Here is a 16,303-nt window from a genome sequence, read left to right as displayed (position 1 = left end):
TTTAATAATTTTTCTTTTATGTGAAAGACATATTTTTTAGAAAGTGGCACTTAGTGTCTAACAATGCTGACTGGGATTAGAACATATTCACCTTGTTAGTGAAGTTTTGAGCCCAATTTGGCTCTTTGGGTCAATTGTCTTTTCACCTGGCCCCGGCCACCAAGTCAACGTGAACTAAGAATAGGAGTTATTTAGCATGTAGAACTCGTCGGAGAGCAAGCTTCTCTGAGCGGTTGTCTGAGGGGACTGAGAATGGCTGTCTTGTTTGGGTTGTTGTTTTTAGCTGCTCTTACACATTCAGACTTTCTGTCCATTCAGCCCGAGAGGCCACGTGTCCAGAACCTGAAAGGGGCTAGTGCTTTAGAGCAACTTGGTTAAACTTGCCCTTTCATATGTAGAATTTTCCATATAGACAATACTGCTGTCTGGTCAGTTTAGGGAATTTTCTTAAATATGAATGTTTTTAAATGTTTATATTTTCACGCAGATGTTAAAAATGTTTTTAAATGTTTATATTTTCACACAGATGTTAAATGTTTATATTTTCACACAGATTGTGAGGGCTGTGGAAGGGTACAGAAGTAGGAGAAAGTAGATAAACAAAGAGGGACCAGTAACTTCTTCCATCATAGGCCATGTGGACACCTGCCTGAAAGTCATAAGTGTAATGAAATGACTAGTCGAATGTTTTGGTCTTCATGATGCCAACTGGCTGACTTTTCCAATGCAGTGACCAGCCGTTTTGAAATTTTTCAGGAATAACTCTGGTTTAACCTGAATTATTTAGAAATGATTATCTCATTGGTGGATTTTCTTTCTATTTCTCTCCTGGACATCTGCTTTTATTTCTATCCATTTTAATATTAATTAATACCCCCAGTCTTGGGAAGTATAGTTCAGTCTACTTCAACCAATATTTTATTGAACATTTGTCATGTGTCAAGCAGTCCACTAACTGCTACAGATAAACAGATAAAGAGAGCTAGTTGTTGCCATCAACAATTTTGGGATTTAATGGGAGACACATGATTTCAATGCAATACTGCAAAAAGAAACCCAGAGTGGTTTGGGAGTACTGGGGGAGACTTTAGCACAGTTTAGGGCTCTCAGGAATGGCTTTTCAAAAAGGTGAAGACTGGGCTGAGTTTCAAAGAATATGGAAGAATAAACCAATTAACGCAGAGTGAGAAAGGAATTCCAGGAAGAAGGAACCATGTAAGCAAATGCAAAGAAGCATAAAAGAATGGGATTACCAGTTCGGTAGAACCGAAGTGTAAAATATGAGGACAGAAAAAGAGGGGATGGGTGGAGAAACAGGATAAGGAACCAAACTTTGGAGGGTCAAACCACCATTTTAGAGCATCTGTACTTCATCTCAAGGGCATCGGGGAGCCATTGAAAGGTTAGAGCAGGAGCGTGTGGAGATCAGATCTGAATTCAGTTAGATCTTTGTGTAAATGGATTTGAAGGCTGGAGATGGGAGACTGGCTGGCGAACTGTTACAACCATTTAGGGAAGAAAGAATGGCATTCAGAATCAGGGATGTGGTGGCGAGGTTGTGGAAGAAGATTCAAGTTTTTAAAATGCATGGCAGGTAAAATTAGCAAGATCAGGAGAGGGAAGGGGCTAGAATAATTCCCAAATTTCTGGCTTAGACTGGTGGCAGTGCTGCTGACCAAAAGAAGACCTCAGGAAGGATGGTCTGCAGGTGGAGGAGGGGAGATGAAATGAACAGGGAACCTGTTGAGTTCTGGTGCTCACTGACACCATGGGTGGAGGACAGTCAGGCAAGGAATCGCTGAGCTTCCAAAAGCCTTTGACTTAAACCATGTATTCTCAAAAAGGCCAACATCCCCCCCAAGAGTGAAAATTTATTGTTGGAAGTGGGGGGTGGTGCAAAGGCACTAAAATATTACAATGGTCTGTGGCTCTTCAAGGGGCACGGTACATAAAAATATTTATAGTATGTTTGTGGTATTAAAATATAGTGAGGGAGAGGAGAATGTGGGGAAGTAGGAAAAAATTCCTTAAAAAAGCTCCTTGGAAGGGCAATAATGAACCACAGGTTGAGAAATACTTACTTAAACTATGGTTTTATTGTAGGGCGTTAAAAGCTGAAAGGAAGTTGACTTCATTGGCTAAAATAGAATTTGGAGGAGGATTTGAATTAAAGAAAAAGCCCCAAACATAACAAAATCCTCTTGTGAAAAGATCTTCTGGCTTGCTTAATGAAATGCAGATTCTAGGACTCCCACCTCCCATTATAGTTACCCAGATTCCATGTGAGTTGAGCCAGGAATCTGCATTTTAGATAATTGACTAACTGCTTCTTACTCCCTGTCCTAACCAATTAAAAATTACAGGAATCCAGGATTGGATTAGGTGGCAATATCTTAAAGGTGGATATAAAATTGAAAGAATAAGAAGCAATGTAAAAACACCAGCATCCTGTAAGTGGAATTTGAGAGCATGGGTACCACTTTCCAAATCTTCAAATAGGCAAGATAGCACTCTCTGTAAATAAGAAAGACAGAGGTGGAGAAAGTTCTAGAAATGTTGCTATAAATGTTTCAGCTTGAAACGTCAGTGTCCTGTGTCAAATGGCAAGGAGACAATCCACTGGCAGATATCAGTCTTCCTGGGAGCCCCAGCAAGATTCATTCTACATGAACTGTGAGAGTGCCAGCATTCGCCCAGCAAACTCTACCCTGTACCGGGCACTGTGTAAACTCTGAGTTGCATATGATCCATCAAAAATTCATCAAATAAATAATGTTTATGAAGATTATGCCTGAAAGATATGCAATGGATCCACTTACCTACCCCTCAAGGAAGCTAAATCTTCATATCTTATACCCCCGCACCGCCTCATTCTACAGGTGGGTAGAAGAGCTAAGACATTTAGGAAAATACTAAAGTGATTTTAGGAGATGCCATAAGTTTATATTGAGTTTCCCTATGAAGAAAGATCCCTCCCATTTTGTCATCATGTCCTTTGTAAGGATGCTGTTCATTACATTACCCTGCACACCCTTCTGGTGGTTGTTTCTGTTTGTGGTTAGTAATAGGAGGGTTCCTCTCTTATTGTTATTTTTGTTTTAATCTCATGGACACTGAGAATTACATGGCTGATCTGTTTTCCCTCTTTGGGCTGCTGAAAAAAGGAACAACCAGATTTGCTCTCCACCAATAGCAAGTAGAGGGGACCCAAACAATATGTGTCTTTATTAGCTTTGTACTTGTTTCTATTTTATGTCCTTAAAAAAAAGTAAGCCAGGGCCCCTGCATTTATGGGTCTTTAAGAGACTTGTAAATGAGGTTAAGGCATTATGTTATCTAGAAGTTACCAGCTGAGAGGGGATTAGTTATCTGATCGGCCCATCCTAGTTTAGAGCTAAGCTGCAAAGAAACAGATATGAAATAGGTAAATTCTGAAGAAAATAGCATGGGGATGGGCAGAGCAAGAATAGTGAGGTCAAGAAAGCATATTCTACACAGCTCTACACATTACAGCATTGAGTTCGGTAGGGATGCCAGAAATAATTACTAGTAAGGATTTGTTATGGGCACACTAACTACTAGGGGTTTCATTACCACCTTCCCTTTTTAATTTTTTTTTAATTAAAATTTTTATTGAGATAATTGTAAGTTTAAATGAAGTGATAACAAATAATACAGAGAGATACCCTATAACTTTTATCCAGTTTTCCCCAATAGTAACATTTTACAAAATAATACAATATCTCAACCAGGATATTGACTTGGATATAATTCACTGGATCTTAATCAGGTTTCTCATTTTTATAAATTAATGTTTGCACAGTATATATATTTTTATCCCTTTAATTTCAACCTACTTATATTGTTGAATTTGAAATGAACATCTTGTAATCAGCATACGGTTGTCAAATCCCTTTTTGAAAGATAGAGCAAAATATGGAGTAAGGACATTGGGGGACGAGGCTCTGTCCTGAAAGGCATGGATGAGGGTGGGGAAAGAGTATAGACTAATCTCAATATGAAGAAAGCCTGTGGTGGATTGACCCTTTGTTTCTCTCTTAGTTTAGATTTCTCTGAAAGCAGACCCCAAATCAGAGACTTGAGAGCAGGTGATTACAGAAAACATAAGGTTAGAGATGGAATTATGTTCCCAAAATTTATATGTCGAAGTCCTGACTTTGGGAATGTATTTGAAAATGGGGCATTTAAAGAGGTAATTATGGTAAAATGAGGTCAGATGGAAGACCCTTAATTCAAAATAACTGGTGTCCCCATAAGAAGAGAAGGTTAAGCACAGACACGTGTATACACAGAGAAAAATCTATGTGAAGACACAGCAGCAAGGTGGCCATCTGCAAGTCAAGAAGACAGACCTCAGATGAACCCAAACCTGCTGTTGCCTTAATCTTAGACTTCCAGAGTCCAAAACTATGAGAAAATAAGTTTCTGTTGTTTATGCAACCTAGTCTGGGGTATTTTGTTATGGCAGCTCTAGAAAATTAAGACAGCAAGTCTTAATTTTTCCATTATAGGCACCTAGGGTTCAATCTTGGATTTGTCTATCTCTTATTGGTTAAGGGTTGCTTAAGCCAAGCAGTGTTTCCACTGAATTGATTCAGGGATAGGTACTTAACCTGAACAGATCTAGTGAGGGGTGGGGGGGAAGATGTTTCACAGAGTTTGAGGGAGAGGAAATCTTTTCTTTCACTCAATTTGGTGGTGATTTGATGTGAGTTCTGGAGACACGGCAGCCATCTTGCTACCATGAGAGGTATTAAACCCTTAGCAAGCTGCTTGGTGCTTCTATTTTTCTCTTTCTAGTAAGAATATCCTGAATATTTTTTTTGGAAATCTATCCCTCTCATCTATGTGTCTTGGGTGGAATCAATCTCATCCTTGGCTCCAGATGAAATTGAGTTGAGTTTTCTATCACTTGACAAGGAGGACTCCAAATTAATACAGAAATCAAAAGATAGAGTAAGAAATATAAGATAAAGACAAGTTCTTGACTTCTTTACTTTCTCGATTTGGTCCAGAACTTAGACGGTAAAAAAAAAAAAAAAGGTATTTATTGGGTCCCTGGAAAAGCTACTAAGAAAATGTTAATTTTAGTTATGATTGAAGCTAAGCAGGTTAACTTTATCAAAATTGGTGGATATTTGAGCAGTTAAAGCTCATAATTACTTTTAAAGGAGTTTCTGCTCCAGGTTAATTAGAAGCCAATTAGTTTGCTCACATCCTTTCCTGAAATTGAAATGGAAGTTTAACTTTTCACATGGAAACCCTTCTCAGGATAAGCACTCATAAATGAGAAATCACCAATAGCAACACTGAAGTACAACAACAGATCGAATTTCCCAAATATACGAGCACGAAAAATCTTACACCAAGTAGTATACTACAGTGACAAAGGAAAGAGTATGGTTGCTTCATTTTGGTAACTCTCAACTTTGGGTTATAGCACAGATAAGTGTCACCAAATGTCGACTGATGATTGAGATATATTCTTAGAAAAGATGAGTGTCCAACCTTTTAGGTTAGAGAACAGCAAAGAGCTGACTGGGGATGAGGGAAGGGAAGAGCAGGAACTTCCTTTTAGTAGAAAGGACATAATTGGGGAAAAGCCCAGCCTCAGGACCAGCTCACCTTTCCCCTAGAAACTACAGCATTGGTGATGGAATCACTCCTTCAGCTGGTAAAACCAGACAGATGTCCAACTATGAAGGCACAGCTCCAGCCTCCACCATCTTCAATTCATGCCTATGTTCTTGGTCCTGGGAGATGCATAGGGAAAAGGGGAATTAGCAGTTTGGAATATGTTAGGGTCAAATGGCCTTACTAATGTCAAATGAGATGGCTCTAAGGAACTGCTGGGAGGCATTGCCCTAACTGACATAGGTTATGGATAAATCCTAAGACTCTCAACTTCCCTTAATAATCCCATTATAAAAACATCAATCCCTTTAGAATCTGTTCATTTCTCCAGATTATATCTGACAGATTTTCTTTGCTTCCTCCTCCTAAAAGTTATTTTTTATTTCCCTTTTAATCATTCTAATGATCATGTCTCCTAAAAAGAAATTTCAACTTTAAAAACTTTTCTGAATTTGAATGGCATTTGTACATCCTTGCAGGTTGATTTCTGCTTAAATAATTAGTACCATTTCCTTATGGATTCGATGATTAAAACTAAATAAACGAAGGTTAAAATAAAGATAAATTGATCTCTTCTCAAAGAAAATCTTTTCTCTTTTCAGACACTCAAAACGTCTTTGAGGAAAAAGTGAAGGAGTTGTTAATGGGAAGGGGCTTCTGGAATACTGGCAGTGTTCTATTTTTAGAACTGGGTAGTAGTTACACACATATCGTCTACAATAATTCATTACGTTGTACATTCACTTTTTCGGATCTTTTCTCTGAGTGTTATACATCACGCACACAATTGCAAGGTGAGTTTTATTTCTTCGAGAGGGAAGAACAAATTTATTTCTTATTTAAATGAAGTGTAATATTTGAAAAGTTCCTCTTAGGTTGGTTCGTTTTTATCCCTTTTCCACAGCTCTTATTTTGCTGTGACACGTATACCTCTTAGCCAGTTATGTTGGGAACTTCACATTCATCAGCCATGTTCTGATGGTTCTGAAATTTTCTGTGTACAGAAATACTTCTATCAGGTCTGCATAGCCGAAACCGCTGCCTCATAGTGTCACTGAACGGAACAAGAGACATCTAACTTCCTCATACTAATATGAGGAAACTGAAGGCTGCTAGAAATTGCATACTGTGCATTCAAGCAGTCTGGATATTTATCTTTCCCTACCTCACCAATAAAAAAAGCTTAGCTCTGTGACATGCAATGTCCCAGTCAGAGGTACCTGGGTCCCAGCACAGAATACAGTTGACCCATGATGGACACTGTGTTGGTCAACTCAGGCTGCGTTAACAAATACCATATGGTGGGTGGCTTAAACAACAAACATATTTTCCTTACAGTTCTAGTGGCTGGGAAGTCCAAGATCAAGGTGCTGGCATATTCAGTGTCTGGTGAGAGCTCTCTTTCTGGTTTGCAGATGGCTGTCTTCTGGTTGCATCCTCACATGGCAAAGAGAGAGTGAGACCTCTGGTCCCTTTTATCCCCTTATAAAGTAAGTTCACCAATTCCATCATGGGGGTTTCACCCTCATGACCTCATCTAAACCTAATTACCTCCCAATAGTGCACCTCCAAATATCATCACATTAGAGATTAGGACCACAACATACAGATTTGGGGGGACACAAACATTCAACCCATAGCAAACACATAGCATGGCCAAGAAATCAGGCTTTGTTATTGTAAAACCCTGAAATTTCAGAGATATTTGTTACTGAAACATAACCCAGACCTAGCAAGGGGTCCTGAAATCCTTACCACCTTATGAAAATACCTGAGCTATTGCACAGATTCTCATGCAATATACTTTTCAGAAGCCACACAGCCTCCCTTTATTTATATGTTGAAATGCTTGTGCACATATACACAGACATAATAGCCATTGCTGATAAACAGACACCACTTCCAAGTTAAGCTTTTCTGGATAAAAGAAAAAATAACACCCAAGAGGAGAAAAATTTATATAAAATGATAGCCATGGATTTCATCTTACTTAAAAACACTCTGCTTTGAAGAACTCATCATAGCTCCTCTGCAAGCAAGCTGCGAAATTTCGATTAAACTACGTTTCTTGTCCCCACACCTGAAAATGGTCTGTGACTGCTGTATAAAGCCAGAGCTTGCCTTTTCATCTGGGTCTATCACATAAAACAGTTCCTGGCACATCTTCTTGAATATCTAGTGTTCACCACCACAAGGACAACATACAAAGGCTAAGAAAGGAGAGAGATTTTCATCCCTGGTACTCATAGGCAAGCTTAATAGAGAATGAAAGAAATAAATGCTCATGGTCTACATTTTAACTTGCTTGAACTCCAGGAGACAGCTGGAAAAACTTGATCAAATCAAATCTTCAGAGACTGAGACTCGGACGCATCAGGACAGCGTGGCAAAGCTTTTGTTTCAGCCAAATCCAGCCCTTATCACCTCATTCTGTTGCTCATACTTCCTTAGTCCACCCACAAATCCTCCAGGGTTTATTGCAAATGTAGCAAGCTTGCTGGAAATAATGGTACAAGCAAAGAGGCTAGTCGGCTATCGACTCCAAGCTCTGGGTAATACCAATGGGAAATTATTTGCACAAAAGGTGCGCTGGGCTGACAAATGAAGAGAGGGCTGGCCCATTGAAGATGCTAGGACTTAGACAAAGCTAACAAACTAATACCAAGCCACTAGCTTTATCTGATTACATTCTGGGGCTGATGGCTCCCCATACCCCTCCTTTGGGCCTCCCGCACCCACCACAGTTTGGTGTGAAAGACACAGGTTGCTTTCTTTAGTGTGCAGTGTACCATGAAATAGTAATCTAGAGAACTACTATGTTTATATATACCACAGAATGTTCTTATGCTCCACAAAAAACAATTTTCAGACCTGCCATAAATTTGTTTTTACATTATTGACCAAAGAGAAATATTACAGTTAGAAGAAAGCATGAAATTATGACAAAGGGAATTTAACGCTGATTTTTTATTTTATTTTTTTTTATTTTTTTTTTACCCAGAAAGAGTAATATTATTTTGGCCTTATCTCAGACACATTTTTCTTGGACTCTGGTCAGACTCGATTTAGGAAATCACTCAGAACAATAGCAATTTCATTCTCTACACATGGTTTTGCAAAAGAAAATGTTTTTATTTTTGTCCACTTTAATCTTTGAGCAGGCCCATTTTGGGGTAACTTCTTGCATTCACGTTTGTTATTTTTACTCTCTATGCTCTCACTCTAAGCAGGTGGCAATGCTGGATTCTGTGTGATGTTAAACGGGCTTAGTGTTCCTCCTTAGAAAAGCTCTCAGCTCTTAAAGTGAGGAAGAATTATCCTCGTGGACAGAGTTTCTCCTTTTTTCTAATCTCATTTTCATAGAAACAAAGTGAAGTTCTTTTATCTGAGTCCCAAGTGACTGTTAATTCTTCCAACTGATTTAGTCAAGATGGACTGTTCCTTTCCACAGAGTTTTCCTCAAGTTTGATAATAAGCAGAGTAAAATGGCTAAACTATGAAATTTGAAGATTCTTAATAGAATTCTCATGTGGTTTTTGCGGCGAGAGGTTACTTATAGAATGTGAAAGTTGATTTCAAATATGAACTTTCTTCAAAATGTACTCAATACATTGGTATTATATGTAATGCTGCAGCTTCAATGATTTGTAATAAAATATATTTGAAAAGGCAGGTATTTAACTCATTCAGAAATAAAAAAATTCCTTAAAATTTTAATAGTTTCCAATTCATTCATTCCCTTAGGTGGAATGATACTCAGTATATATCCATGTATCCATTCTATGTCTTAATTCCAACATGGAGACAGAGCAGAGAAGAAAAGACTCTTTGATAGTTAAAAAATATGTAATTCATTAGAAAGCTGTGTATGTAAGCGCCTCTCCACCAAAGTTTCTTTCTCTGGTCTCCCTGTTAGCTTATGTGACACAATCCTTGGCACATAAGATTAATAAAAGATGATTTGCAGGACATTAAAATTCTACCAGTGTCATCTATTTTCAAAATGTTCTGAATCTTACTCATCGCCAGACAGCAGACAGTACCGAGTCACAGAATTGGGACCGTTTTTCAAAGGCGAGGTCTCGGAGGGCCATCTCTGGAGAAACTCTCATTCTTAAAATGACCTCCTAGCAGATTTGAGGGGCTCGACCTCTCATCCGTCCCTGTGACCCCTTCGCGCTGCTCTTCCTTGTCACGCATGGCCAGTCAGCCCCACGGTCCGGCTTACACCTTTAGTTTCGTAACCACACTTCTAAACGGGGCGGGGTAGAGAGAAGTGTTTCTGTTTTTGAGTTTTACTAACCTTCCCATTGATTTCTTTCTCAATGACATTGAAATTTGCTTTTCACGAAGAACAGTGGACACATTGTTTAAGGAGATAAATACAAAAAGTGTGTTTAAACAGAACCCAGCAGTTTCCTGCCCACTCTGTAAAAACAACCCCTTCCTGATCTCTTAGCTAAGAGACCATATTTCTTCCATATTTCTCAACAACAAGCTTCTGCTCCTCTGTCAATTTTAGGCAATTTTCTATTGTCTTCTTAATGTAAGAGATGACAATCTATTACTTTTACATTCCTCCTGCCTATCTTTCTTCTCCATTTTTTTCCAAGTTATAGTCATATCACAATTTTTGCTTAAATGAATATCAAATATTCACATTATTATATCTAGGTAAATATTGTTCTGCACTAAGTCAAGTCGTGAGCTATATTTTCCCCCTTGCCCAACTTTTACCTTGACTCAACCACCTCATTTTCCATTTGCATAATTTTCTGTACTTAGATATTTGTGATTCTTCACAACCTCACCAACTAAACCATAAATCCTTTCTCAATATTATTTTTCACCCAGCCAGACACTTAGTCCAGGTTATATGGAAAGTACATGTTTAACTTTAGAAGAAAATTGTCAAATTCTTCACCAAAATGACTGTACCGTTATGTATTACTACCAGCAATTTATGACAGCTTCGCTTGTTCGCCAACACTTGGTAGTGTCAGTCTTTTTACTCTAAACATTCTAGTGAGTATACAGTGGTATCCTATTGTAGTTTTACTTTAGTATTTTTCTGATCACTGAGCATCTCTTCATGTGCTCATTGGCCATCCATTTATCATTTTTTGTGAAATGTCTGTTCAAATTATTTGCCCATTTTTTTATGAGTGTTCGTCTTCTTATTATTTGTTTTAATCTGTTATTTATATATGTTGGATATAAGCCGGCCTCTAAGTTGTGCTCTAATGTTTCCCATTTCCTGGAATTCATAACCGTGTAATCCCCTCCCAAGCTATAACAGGATTAGCATATGGCAGAAGTGATGGTACGTGTATTAGTCAGCTACGGCTGACTAAGACTGAGTGTTGTTTAAGACTGAGTGTCTTAAACAACAGAAATTAATTTTCTCACAGTTCTAGAGGCTGGAAATCCGAGATCGGAGTACCAGTATAGTCAGATTCCAGTGAGAGTTTTCTTCTTGGCTTGAAGATGGCTGCCTCTCATTATGTATAAATATGGCCTTCCCTTGGTGCATGAGTGTGGAAAGATAGCTTTCTTTCTTTCTTTTTCTTACAAGGCCACCAATCCTATTGCATTAGGACACCTCCCTTAAGACCTCATTTAATCTTAATTACCTCCTAAAAGCCTTATCTCCAAATACAGTCACATTGGGAGTTAGAGTTCCAACATATGAATTTGAAGTGGTGACAGAATTTATTCCATAGCAGTGTGTCACTATTAAGATTAAGTTTTGAAAATTGTCTTTCCTCTTAGGTTTCATCTCTCTTAAATTACTTGTTCTGAGAGAAGCCAGCTATCAGGCAGCTTATAAAGATGCCCTCAGCCTATGAAGTACTAAGGACTGAAGATCTCTAGCCAACAGCCAGTGAGGAACTGAGACCTTCCATCAACCATGTGAATGAGCTGGGAAGTCAATTCTCCAGCCTTGAGAGGACTGCAGCCTGAGGACAGCTTAACTGCAATCTTGTGAAGGTCCCTGAGCCAGAACAACTCAGCTAAAGCATCCCTAGATTCCCAAACCTCAGGAATAGTGTGAGATAGTATATGTTTATGGTTTTAAGTTGCTAAGTGTTTAGAATAATTTGTTACACTGGAATAGATAACTAATATACCAGCCCTTTATCAGATACATGTTTTTCATGTATTTTTCTCAGTCCATGCTTGCCTTTTTGCTTCCTTAACTGTGTCTTTTGTATTTTCTTTTAATTTATAAAGCACATTTTATAACTGTATTCTTTCACAGAGCATACTTTACAATATAGTATATGTACTTACTATACCTGTTTAAGAATTTTTTTCCTATAATCTACTGTCTCAAAGATTTTCTCCTATATTTTTGTCTAGTTTTAACTCCTACAATTAAGCATTTGATTTATTTTGAATTGAATTTTGTGCATGGTATGATGTAAGGGTTAATGTTTATTATACTTATTTTTTCCATACAGGTAAGTTTTTCTCCATAAGTTCCTTGGAAAGTTTGACCATATGGTGTGCATCTGTTTCTGGACTCTATTCTGTTCCACTTATCTATATGTCTGGCCTTATGCCAATACCACACTGTCTTGATTACTCTAGCTCCACACTCTGCCTTGAAATCAGGTAGCACAAGCCCTCCAACCTGTGCTTTTCAAGATTGTTTTGGCTAGTCAAAAAACCTTGCTTTTCTTATACATTTTGGAATCAACCTGTCAATTAATTTAAAAAAAAAAAAAGCATGCTAAAGTTATGATTTGGATTGCTTTTCATCTGTTTATCAATCTGAGGAGAATTACCATCTTAATGGCATTGGGTTTTTTAATCCATGAACATAGTGTATCCCTCTATTTTTTAGATCTTTTAAAATTTCCCTTTGATATGGTTTAGAGTTTTAAGTGTTTAAGTAAGAGACTTTATTTTAAAACATAATTTCGATATCATGATTATCCACCAATTTAATAATTATTTCTTAAGATCATCAAATATCTGACCTGTGTTCATATTTATTTACTTTATAACTGTGCTTCTTTACAATTTATTTTTTCAAACTAGGGCCCAAAGGTGGTCTATACAATAGGCCTGCTAGGTGCCAAGTACAACGTTAAGTGTTTTACATAAAAGATCTTGTTTTATCCTCTGAACAATAGTATAACACTACTCTCATTCCCAGAGAAAACTGATGCACAGAGAATTACTTGTCTAAGTTCCAGTAGGTGGTGGAGCCAGGATTGGAACCTAGGAGATCTAACTCCAGAACCCATTCAAAGCTATCTATGCTGTTCTAGTCCAGATGGTGAAGTAGGTAAATGCTATGCTCGCCTCCTCTCTCAACCACATCAAAATTACAACTAAATTATAGAACAACCATCATTGGGAGCCACCTGAGGTCTGGCTGAACAGAAGTCCTACAACTAGTCCTACAACGTACATCAGAGGCTACCTCAAGACTGGTAGGAAGGGCAGAGACTTGAAATGGGCTGGTCCCAAACCTGTGCGTGATGGTTAAAATTCAGGAACAATACTTGACTGCAGAGGTCTTCCCTAGGAGCAAGGGGTCCCAGCCACACACTGGACTCCCCAGCCCAGGGTTCCAGTGCCAGGAAGAGAAGTCCCCACAACCTCTAGCTGTGAAAACCAGAAGAGATTGTGGCTGAGACAGACGGCTGCAGGTGTCTCAGGCTTTCCTCTTAAAGGGCCCACACACAGACTTACCTATTGACGGACTCACTCACTCTGAGTTTCAGTGCCGGGGCAGCAGTTCGAAAGAAACCAGGAACACAGGGAGAGAAACTTAGTTGTCTGGCTCCAAGGTGAGGGCTGGAGGGGCAGCTTTCTCCCAGACAGAAGTGCTGGCAGAATCCAATGTTCCTTTGTTGAGCCCTCCCTCTTGCCAGCATGCAGATGCAGGGGGCAGCCATATTTGAATCTCCATCAACCTGGCTAACACTAGTTGCTCTGCTCAAGAGATTCCCTGATACCTCACCCCAAATTATGGGCCCATGCAAGCTGCTTTCAGTAGTTTTTTCCATACAAATGGCCTGTCTTGGCTCATGCTGAGGACTTTCATAAAATCTCTTAAGGATTCACAGAACCCAAAAAGCAGCATCTGGCCTCAGTGTGCCTAGTACCTTTTGCTGAGCAGCCTAAGCCCGGCACTAGTGGCAGTCAGCCTCAGTTCCCAGGTTGTCACCTCTAAGCCCAGCACAGGTGGCTGCCATCTGTGGATTGCTTGGTGACTCTTGCCAGGTGGCCCCAGGCTGTGCAAGGCTGTGGCTGAACTTGGCCTGAGGCTAAGGCCCCTCCCAGAAGGCCCTTGAGCTGGCACCAGCTTTGACCAAAGGCAGAATGCAACCCAGGGCTGAAGAAGACACACCCAGAGGGCAGACTGGGCAGGCACCAGAGCCCTGCTAAACTAAATCCTGATCCATAGGGTCAGCCCCTCACCAGCCAGTCCTCACAACCAATTAGCCCGAGGGTCAATCCCTCCCACTGACATGTAAACAGCAACCAAGGTTCAACTACAACAGGAGGGCACACACAACCCATATAAGAGCACCCAGCTCAGGTGACCAGGGAAGACTGCACCACTGGGACCCACAGGACACCTACTACATAAGGCCACTCTACCAAGATGCAGAGACTTAGGAGCTCTACTAACACTGAAAGCAAACACACGAAGGCAGCTAAAACAGGAAGACAAAAAAGCATATCTCAAATAACGGAACAGAACAATGCTCCAGAAAAAGAACTAAGCAAAATGGAGATAAGCAATCTACCAGATGCAGAGTTTAAAACACTGGTTATGAGGATAGACATACAACCCCAGGAAGCACAGAGAGTCCCAAATAAGATGAACCCAAAGAGGCCCACACCAAGATACATCATAATTAAAATGCCAGAGCTTAAAGACAGAGAATCTTAAAAGCTGCAAGAGAAAAGCATCTAGTTACCCACAAGTGAGCTCCCATAAGACTGTCAGCTGATTTCTCAACAGAAGCTTTGCAGGCTAGAAGGGATTGGCACTAATACGCAAAGTGATGAAAAGCAAGGACCTACAACCAAGATTACTGTATCCAGCAAAGCTATCATTTAAAATCAAAGGACAGATCAAGAGCTTCCCAGACAAGAAAAAGCTAAAGGAGTTCATCACCACCAAACTAGTATTACAAAAAAAAAAAAGTTAAAGGAACTTCTTTAAGAAGAAGGGAAAAAAAACATCAAAAATACAAATAATAAAATGACAATAATGACATATCTATCAACAATCACTTCAAATTAAAAAGGATTAAATGCTGCAATCAAAACATAGCGTGGCTGAATGGATAAGAAAACAAGACCCCTACATATGCTACCTGCAAGAGACTCACTTCAAATCAAAAGATACACATAGACAAAGTAAAGATATTTCATAAAAATGAAAAAAAAAACAACAACTCTGGGGTAGCAATACTTATAACAGACAAAATAGACTTTAAAATAAAGTCTATAACAAGAGACAAAAAAGGACCCACTAATCCCACTTTCTGAATATTTATCTGAAGAAACCCAAAACACTAATTCAAAAAGACATATGCATCCATATGTTCATTACAGCATTATTTATGATAGCCAAGATATGGAGGCAAACTGGGTGTTCACCAGTGGATGAATGGATAAAGAAGAGGTGCTACATATATACAATGGACTATTACTCAGTTGTAAGAAAAACAAAAAGGATGAAATCTTGCCATCTACAACAACATAGGTAGACCTAGAAGATATTGTGCTGGGTGGAGTAAGTCAGACAGAGAAAGACAAATGCCATATTTTCACTTACATGTGGTAGCTATGGAGCAAACAACAACAACAACAACAACAACAACAAAAACCACAAAAAAAAAGATACAAACTTGGATAAAGAGAACATTTTGAGGGTTGCCAGATGGGAATGGGGTTTGAGGGTGTGTGAAAGAGAGGAAGGGATTCATATGTACAAATTGATAGTTACAAAATAGTCATGGGAATGTAAAGTATAGCATAAAGAATATAGTCCATAATATTGTAATAACTATGGTGTCAGATGGGTACTAGATTTATCAAGGGGATCACTTTGTAACTTATGTAAATGTCTAATCCCATGTTGTACACCTAAAACTAATATAACATTACATGTTAAGTATAATCGAAAATTTTCAAAAATTATTTTTAAAAATGTATCCTTGCTTATAATTATACAGAATCTTCAAAAATATCTATTTACTAAAAAGAGGTTCAGCAACTTGCCCCAAACGACTAGCTAGATCCTGGAAAGGATTTGATTCATTTGGGAACATGCATTTGTATGTTCAAATGGAAGTTTGGATGTCTAAAGCATATGTGCTCTAACCTGACAAAGCAGATGGCCTCAGTGACAGTGAAATGGAAGTCATCCTTCAAAGACTCATCAGCACTTCTGCCTCTCCCCATCGTCTTCATGTGGTTGTGCTATCTTCATAGATTCCTCCCAGAGCTTTAACACACTGGTGTGAAAAATGAAAGTGAAGAATCAAAGAAGAAAAATGTCAAGAGGAATCTAAGGAGCTGTGAAAAACTCACCCAGAAAGTTTCAGATTGCTGAAATTCTCCTGGTTCATTTTCGACAGTGGAATATGAGTCGTACAGCTTTCCTTTCCCT

General features: G+C 38.9%; 1 pseudogene; it reads right to left on the bottom strand.

The window, feature by feature from the left end:
* Positions 1-16,095, bottom strand: part of LOC120615132 (60S ribosomal protein L19-like) — a 36,065-nt pseudogene extending 19,970 nt beyond the window's left edge.
* Between the last annotated feature and the right edge of the window lie 208 nt (positions 16,096-16,303).

This window comes from Pteropus medius, unplaced genomic scaffold (genome assembly GCF_902729225.1).
Source record: "Pteropus medius unplaced genomic scaffold, Ma_sr-lr_union100, whole genome shotgun sequence".
Lineage (NCBI taxonomy): Eukaryota > Metazoa > Chordata > Mammalia > Chiroptera > Pteropodidae > Pteropus > Pteropus medius.
This window is presented reverse-complemented; position numbering and strand designations above follow the sequence as displayed.